The 9227-nt window shown below is 44.5% G+C and overlaps 1 long non-coding RNA gene across 1 annotated transcript; it reads right to left on the bottom strand.

The window, feature by feature from the left end:
- Positions 1–3788: 3788 nt before the first annotated feature.
- Positions 3789–7031, bottom strand: LOC111097693. The gene is made up of 3 exons (XR_005365203.1): positions 6587–7031; positions 5342–5594; positions 3789–4756 (listed from the first exon to the last, which is right to left on the bottom strand). It is a non-coding gene; the product is annotated as an uncharacterized LOC111097693 (long non-coding RNA).
- Positions 7032–9227: the final 2196 nt, after the last annotated feature.

Genomic DNA, 9227 nt, shown 5'->3' with positions numbered 1-9227 from the left:
GCATATTGTGAGGGTTTTCTTGTCTTTTTCTAACATGCACAGAGCACTTACTAAGGTAGCTCATTTGTACTGACAAAACTGACATGCATTTGACCCTTGAAGAACCAAGTGGTTAGGGGAGATGACCCTGGCCCCCATGTACTCAAAAATACACATATAACTTTGACTCCAGCAAAAAACTTGACTACTAATAGTCTGCTATTGACCAGAAGCCTTACTGATAATTAGTCAATTAACATATATACATATGTTATATGTATTATATACTGTATCCTTACAATAAATAAACTGGAGAAAAAAATGTTATTAACAAAATCATAAGGAGGGGCACCTGGGTGGCTCAGTGGTTGAGCATCTGCCTGTGGCTCAGGGCATGATCCTGGGGTCCTAGGATCGAGTCCTGCATCGGGCTCCCCGCAGGGAGCCTGCTTCTCCCTCTGCCTGTGTCTCTGCCTCTCTCTGTGTGACTCTCATTAATAAATAAAGTCTTAAAAAAAAAGTAAAAAAAGAAACTGTCTTCAAAAAGAATATATCCTAATTCTGTGCCAAAATAGAAAGTTCCTGGCACACACATCACAAACAAAAACAGCACAGTGAGGCGTACATTTTACATGAGTAAAAGGAAGATTGGTCATCCCAGGAATTCTTTGAATTCCACATTTTCTCATAACACAGAAACCAGATACTTTACAGGACCTATGGAAAGAAAAAACCTACACGGATTGCTTTGTATTCTTTGTGAGTTGTTCAGTCAGGTGTGGCCACAGAAGGGGATAGAGGAGCAGCTCAGGGGTCCTAGAGTTTGGAGGCACACCAGGCCGGGTGACCTGGAGAAGACAGCAGGTCGGCAGACAGAGGACAGGAAGGCTTAGACCATGGCCTTTATTAGGGTTTCCTGGGAAGGGCAAGGCAGGGCAGGGTGAACACCATAGGATTAGCTAGTTGGGATAATTTTGGTGGGCTTTGGGCTCTAGCGGTCATCTCCAGTTGTCTGGCACCTGGCTCTGGGACGATTAAGGCAGAAGCCTATTGCTCCCTGGACCATAGGGCCACAGAGAAGAGCTCCAGCTCTGGACTGGCTAGTTTGTGTATCAAAGGGACCCTGCTGCCTGGCTCTGCTATTTCTAAGAATTGGGTAGCCCCGGAGAGGCAGATCTCCACAGCCAGGAAGGTCTTTTAAGAACTAACTAGAATTTAAATGAAAATTTGGGAGAAAAAAAAAATCAGACAGTAAGTTAAAAAAAAAAAAGATGTCAAAACATCACAATATATAGAAAATTTTAAATATTTGAAATATACATATGAAGCTATGTTGTTTTGCTATCAAGACATATGGGAAAAAAAAGCCATTATACACCAAAGTGATGCAGTTGCCCAATACCTCAGGGTGGAGTACAGAAATCACAAAGCAAGGAGATGTGCTGGTGGCCATTCCTGCTTGGCACAGGACCACTGTCAAGACGCCGAGTCAGGGTTTATTTGGAAGTGTTCTTACTTCCTTAGTGTATGTAAAATAATGAAGCATCTTAAAATCAGTGGCCCTTAGAGTCAGTTAAAGACTAAATGTGTATATTTTCCAGACTTTTTCTCATTTGGTTCTTACAAGCTAATGGGTATAATAATACCCATTTCACAGATAATTTTGTTGAGGCTCATAAAATATAAATACTTTGAGCTACTGACAAATGACTTTGCAGGAAGACTGAATGGAGAGTCTAACCCACCCTGAGGTCTCCCCATCCTATCCCCATGTCACTCCCCCAGCTTTGCTTCTCAGGAGACCCTGCATTTCTACCCAACGCATCACTTGAGCAGGAACATTTCAAATTTGGCATTTGCTGTCACATGCATTCAACCCAGGAAGCCTTGAAACATCGCCTTTGTATTCACAACCACTGGTTAACTAATTTAAGTTTGTATAACAGTGGGAGAGTCATATGCAAGCTGGAAAATTTCCATAGGGTTTACAAAACTTACAAATTAACAAATCCCTTTTTAAGTGTTCTAATAATTTTTTTTAAAAGATTTTATTTATTTCCTTGAGAAAGAGAGCAAGCTAGAGAGAGAGAGAACATGAGTGGGGGTGCGGCAGGAGGGGCAGAGGGAAACGGAGAAAGACTCTCCGCTGAGCAGGGAGCCCGATGTGGGACTCCATTCCAGGACCCTTAGATCATGACCTGAGCAGAAGGCAGACATTTAACCAACTGAGCCACCGGGCACCCCTAAATATTTTAATAATTTTTTGTAACCCAAGAATTCAATGAATACTTCTCTTAAGATTTAAGATTTCCTTTTAACGTACAACTCCAAGAAGTGAAAGTGAACACATTTTCCCCTTAGATTTTACGTTTTCCATATAATGGACCAAATCAACTCTTCTATGGTTGTTTTACTTTTAAATAGACCCTCTTAGCTCATTAACAATGAACAAGGTCATGGACAAATTGGCTCATGTCACAGTAGCCCCTTAAATGCCAGTGGGCTCAAGCTCTGCTAAGAAAGAGGGTTGAAATTCTGGAGCCATTCTTTCTGCCAGTGGGGAATTCTCAGCCTCTGTGGGAGAAGAATCACAGACGTCCAGCTTGGAGGAACTGGTGCCAGCTTTGCTCTGCACACACTCTGTGACCTTGTGGCACTAGTTCAGTGGCACTAGTAATAGGGTCATAAACCATTTTTGCAAAGCAGAAATACTAAACATTTAAAATTAAATTTATTTAAGGAAAACCGTCAGGAGAACCTCAGGGTGACACCGCCAGGGACCCACATACCCATGATGGTCTGGAACTGTCCGTCAGATCTAGCATGTTGTGTGTGTGTGTATGTGTGTGTTTTATTTAAGGCTTTATTTATTCATTCATGAGAGACACAGAGAGAACAGGCAAATACAGGACTTGATCTCAGGACCCCGGGATCATGACCTGAGCCCAAGGAAGACTCTCAACCACTGAGCCACCCAGGTGTCCCCAGATCTGGCATGTTATTGATGGGACTATACTAGCCATCTGCCCTGATAGAGGCCCCCCTTGACCTTGCCGAATGCCTTGTGATTCGAAAGGTGCTTTCATAAATATTTACTGTTCACAACAGCGTTGTGAATCAGAGGCTGGAATGTTGGGAATTGCTCCCCAGGTGACAAGGCTAAGGAGCAGAGACCATAGTTTAGATCTTCTGGAGTTGCCCTGCGAGTCACCCAGGCCCCGCTGCCTCCTGGACTTCATTCATTCATCTTGACTTTATGTTAGTGGGTTAGTATTTTGGTGGAGGCATGAGTGAATAAGTTAAGCTTGCCCTGCTCCCTACCCAGCTAACACTTGTTAAGTCAGGCTCATGAATGTCACCATGGGCCAGGACTGAGGGACTAAAGTGATTTAAATGATTTTCCCTCTTTATGAGGAAGGTAGCCTCTTCAGTGCTACTTTCTTTCGTATGTCGTGGGTCAGGGCAAGAATGTAAGGGCAGGGGCTTCTGGAGTGACCAGCCTTCCATTAGAATTGTCCAATTCTTGGGGGTTTGGGGAACTCATTTTTGGAAAATAAACTGAAATCACTATTAAACAATTAAATCAGATGACTGCAAATAGACATAAGGGATCTTTTTTGGGGGGGAGTGGCAATGCTCTACGTGGATAGACGGGGACAGTTGTACACTGTTATAAATTGACTAAAGATCACTGCATTATAAACTTACAATGAGCAAATGTTATGATATGTACACTATGTCCCAATAAAGCTGTTGAAAACATTAAAACATCATCAAAATAATTTTAACCAAATAGATAAGCTGTATCTGTCTTTATTATAAACCAAGAAGCCTATTTTTAACCAGATTTAGGTTTTCTTTTTATTTTTTTTCAGAACAGAGGCATGAAATGTTAGAAAAATTGCAAACGATACAGAAAGGAGTTTAAAACTGGTTTTTGAGGAAGCCAAATAAAAGTAGGGGAAGGGCGCCTAGTAGCTGTGATTTTCGAGAAGGGAAAAGTTTTTGCAAAGCAGCCCGGCTGCAACCTGAGAAGTCGGAGGTGCCAGCATCACGTTCTTCTGACATGAGTAAGTCACAGCTGTCCTGGGAGCCCCCGGGTACAGGCTACTTGGGACGTCACATATTCTACCTGGAGGAATTTGGCATTGGCAGCTCTTCTAGCATCTTGAAAAACGCTAAGTCTCAGATTTCATTAAAATATCAAGCTATATCCATTTTTAAATAAGCGCCATATGCTTTGTGCCTCTAGCAAATCTTCATACATGGTTCAGGGAGTTAAAAAACCCTATCTTAGATGCAACACCTCTAAATTGGTTCAGAAAGGAAAAATAAATAAATAAATGAATAAGTTGGCTTTTAACAGTTAAATGCACAAATAAAACTCTGAAAGATGTGCTTGGAAACTAATGACTCTGAGAAAGTAATACACTGTAACCTCCTCTAAAGAAAGGTAGTAACACATGCAGACATAAAAACAGACATTTGTGAGTATTGGGTGGGTTATTCTGGACTTTTCAGAAATACTTAAAATACCAATCATTCTTTCTCATAACTATATCAAGGGTAGCCAGTTAGTTGACCCGAATCATAATCTGAACCTGTAGAGAGGATTTTGTGCACACAACAACATCCTGAGTACAGTAGTAGGAATCCCTGACCTGGGCCCTACCCAGGACAGAGGAAAGGGGATAAAAGCCTACAAGTAAAAGAGAAGAATGTCCTCTTCCACTTGTACCATCTTAAGCAAATCACTGAATCCGTATTGTTGTCTCATCTGTAAATGGAAGTAAGAATATATCATCAGATGGCCATGAGAAAGAAAGAAGAACACATTTTTTGGGCAACATTTTGTATATTTCAAAATCTTATCCAAATACTAGATACTATTATTGTGTCTTTGGTCAGAGGAAAAATTTAGTCTACCAAGTTGGCTACTCAGGATTAGGCTTCCCAACCAGGGTGCATGGCCCTGGAGCAGCGAATGGACTACCGGTGTGTCCAAGGAATTAACTCTCTCAGCCCTCTGTCATTCTAGTCTACCATACAAATATTTTTTGTATGTGTCCTGGGGAAGAAGTGAGGATTGAACAGACACTGGTTAGTGGCCGAATCCCCATGCTACACTGTGTCTCTTTGGATCTGGCATTAAATCTTACCTCCGGGATCCCTGGGTGGCGCAGCGGTTTGGCGCCTGCCTTTGGCCCGGGGCGCGATCCTGGAGACCCGGGATCGAATCCCACGTCGGGCTCCTGGCATGGAGCCTGCTTCTCCCTCTGCCTGTGTCTCTGCCTCTCTCTCTCTCTCTCTCTCTCTCTGTGACTATCATAAATAAAAATATTTAAAAAAAAATAAATCTTACCTCCTCTACAGCCAGCAGATTTTAAAGTGGTGGACAAGTAGGTTCCATCCACATTGGCTCCAAAGGCATCTGTGCGAGCTGGTCCATCTGGGGCACAGAATGGAACTGAGGTCCGAGGGCAGCCTGGTGTTCATGACTGCGGAGGCCCTGCTGAGCTTCAGCCTTTGCCAGTCCTACAAAGGGTCCCTGCATCCTCTCCCCTTGTCTCTTCTCTGCTCCTGCCAAAAGACGTCCTTGCTCTTGCTCTGCAATCCTAACCCATGACAAATATAAAAGTCTTTTTTAAAAAGATATTTATTTATTTATTTATTTATTTATTTATTTATTTGACAGTGAGAGAGCAAGCACAAGCAGGGGGAGCAGCAGAGAGAGAAGCAGGCTCCCCACCGAGTAGGGAGCTGAACCTGGGGCTCTATGCCAGGACCCCTGGGCCTCAGGATCACGACGTGAGCGAAGACAGACATTTAACCAACTGAGCCACCCAGGCACCCCAGCAAACAAAAAAAGTCTTAAGTGAACCACCACTTACATCATAACGGAAGTGGCACAGCCAGGGATTAAACCGGAACTCCTGGGTTCCAATGCAGGTGAATCTACTACTTTCTAGGTAAAGAACAGCTCATTGGTTTCCTCATCCATAAAACTGGGTCATTGGCCAGGTTCAATGAGATAAGCTATGGTTGTGGTTCTGAGATGTTCCGAGAACATCTACCTCCCTGGACCCTTTGTTGAAACAGATGGTGGAGCTCCCCTCACCCCCACCCCCCACTGCTGGAGCTCAGATCAGTGGGTCTTGCTGGCCCTGATAATCTGCACGTGAAACACGTTCCTTGGTGATGATAGTGCAAATCCAGAGAGCCCCTGCGCTATGAAAAAGGCTTAGCCTGGACGTAAAAAAAATTTAGGTACTACTAAGAAAAATAACCAATAAAGATTTGCTCCCTTAAAGCTTCCCAATTCTGTTCTATCTGAAAATTTCCCCCCAAGAGTCCTGCCTGAGTTGAGAAATAAAAACTCTGGTCTCTTTCAGTTCACTTTTCTTAGAAATTCAGACACGTGGGGGTAACACCTGTTTCTAAACACAGCTACTTGACGTATTACTTTTGGCAGCTCTTGCATATTTTCTCATTGCCAATAAAGTTGTTGAAATTGAAATACACCATCTGTTTGAGAATTTGTATCAAAGAGACAGGTGACAGGGTTGCAGGTAATGACAGAGTCAAGCTGTTTCAACAGCAAACTTACCCATCTGCCAAAATTGACTTCATTCCTTAGAGTTGGCATTTGTGAACCGATATGTTCTTCTGGTGTAGGAATTAAAAATCCAATATTACAAACACCCATTGGTTACTTAAAGCAATATTAACCACTCCGGAGAAAGGGCTCACCAAATTTCCCGCCATTTGGCTTGATCAGAACCAGCAAAAACAGCAAGTTCTTTTGGCGACCTGTATACCTGCTATAGTCTGCACTATATTCACAATACATACATGTACATATATGTCAATGGGTGTGTATTTCTAAATCTGTGAATTAAAATGTAGATGTACTTGTGCATATAGTGAGTACCTGACTTCTTTACTGTTTGTGTAAAATAGTTCCAAAAGAACTGTGACTCCCTGGCAGGGCACAAGGGGCCCTTTGTTCCTAGTAGGTCGTGGCCCCCGCCCAGGAACACACGGCGGGCGGGGCCTCAACCGAACAATCTCCTCTCAGGGGCGCGCGAGTGCACGGGGACGCGCGGTGCATGGGGACGGTGGGTGCACAGGGGCGCGCGGGCACACGAGGACGCGCGGGCGCACGGAGACGCGCGGGTGCACAGGGGCGCGCGGTGCACGGGGACGCGCGGGTGCACGGGGACGCGCGGGTGCACGGGGGCGCGCGGTGCATGGGGACGCACAGGGACGCGCGGGTGCACGGAGACGCGCGGTGCACGGGGACGCGCGGGTGCTCCGCACACCCTGCAGGAGCTTGCAGCCAGGGATATTCCATTAGGTACAGGTACAGAGCCACATGGGGAGAGGGAAGGGCCGAGGACTGCTCTGCTTGAGGACAGGCAGGTGTCGCAAAGGAGCTCACTCCTGGAGTTCAGAGCCATTGTCGCCTAGGAAAATTCACTCATTTTCCTGACACCCTAACGGCAGTAACACGGGCTTTCTGGATTGGCCTGGACTCACTTTTCACTTAATGCTCTCCACTGTCTGCACGCAGACTTGTGTTGCGGCCATTCTGTTTAGAGGCGTCGGAGAAGGCGATCTGAGCCCTCCATAGAAAACCCACACTGAAGCAAATGGGGGGTATTTGTCGTTTCTAATGGCTGAGGAATATTCCATTGTATACATAAACCACATCTTCTTTATCCATTCATCTTTCGATGGCACCGAGGCTCCTTCCACACTTTGGCTATTGTGGACATTGCTGCTAGAAACATCGGGGTGCAGGTGTCCCGGCGTTTCATTGCATCTGTATCTTTGGGGTAAATCCCCAACAGTGCAATTGCTGGGTCGTAGGGCAGGTCTATTTTTAACTTTTTGAGGAACCTCCACACAGTTTTCCAGACCAGTTCACATTCCCACCAACAGTGCAAGAGGGTTCCCCTTTCTCCGCATCCTCTCCAACATTTGTGGTTTCCTGCCTTGTTAATTTTCCCCATTCTCACTGGTGTGAGGTGGGATCTCATTGTGGTTTTGATTTGTATTTCCCTGATGGCCAGTGATGCAGAGCATTTTCTCATGTGCGTGTTGGCCATGTCTATGTCTTCCTCTGTGAGATTTCTCTTCATGTCTTTTGCCCATTTCATGATTGGATTGTTTGTTTCTTTGCTGTTGAGTTTAATAAGTTCTTTTTAGATCTTGGAAACTAGCCCTTTATCTGATAGTCATTTGCAAATATCTTCTCCCATTCTGTAGGTTGTCTTTTAGTTTTGTTGACTGTATCCTTTGCTGTGCAAAAGCTTCTTAACTTGATGAAATCCCAATAGTTCATTTTTGCTTTTGTTTCTTTTGCCTTCGTGGATGTATCTTGCAAGAAGTTGCTGTGGCCAAGTTCAAAAAAGGTGTTGCCTGTGTTCTCCTCTAAGATTTTGATGGAATCTTGTCTCACATTTAGATCTTTCATCCATTTTGAGTTTATCTTTGTGTATGGTGCAGGAGAGTGGTCTAGTTTCATTCTTCTGCTTGTGGATGTCCAATTTTCCCAGCAGCATTTATTGAAGAGACTTTCTTCCATGTGGATGGAACTGGAGGGTATTATGCTGAGTGAAATAAGTCAATCGGAGAAGGACAAACATTATATGGTCCCATTCATTTGGGGAATATAAATAATAGTGAAAGGGAATAGAAGGGAAGGGAGAAGAAATGGGTAAGAAATATCAGAAAGGGAGACAGAACATGAAGACTCCTAACTCTGGGAAAGGAACTAGGGGTGGTGGAAGGGGAGGAGAGCGGGGAGTGGGGGTGAATGGGTGACAGGCACTGAGGGGGGCACTTGACGGGATGAGCACTGGGTGTTATTCTGTATGTTGGCAAATTGAACACCAATAAAAAATAAATTTATTATTAAAAAAAAAAAAAGAAAAAAGAAAACCCACGCTGGTGCTAGCTCACCCCAGCAGCCAGGCTCCGCGGCCCTCCCAGCCTCCCTGCCCTGCCTCCCCCTCCTCTGCTCCGTCCTTGCATTCCACCCTTCACTGCTTTCCCCTCTTCCCTCCAGGCCTTGCGGCTCTCCAGGTTTCCAGTGTACAGCTTGACTGATTTTTCCTTATCTGACCTCGACGATGAAGAAAGAAGAGGTTTGGGACTCCGCCTTTCCCATCAATTTAAAGCCAAACATATACCCAGCTAAAGTCGAGGTTTGCTGTCTGAAACTAGAGGTTTGCGAAACAGAG

The sequence above is a fragment of the Canis lupus genome, chromosome 10 (genome assembly GCF_011100685.1).
Source record: "Canis lupus familiaris isolate Mischka breed German Shepherd chromosome 10, alternate assembly UU_Cfam_GSD_1.0, whole genome shotgun sequence".
In the NCBI taxonomy this organism is placed as follows: domain Eukaryota; kingdom Metazoa; phylum Chordata; class Mammalia; order Carnivora; family Canidae; genus Canis; species Canis lupus.
This window is presented reverse-complemented; position numbering and strand designations above follow the sequence as displayed.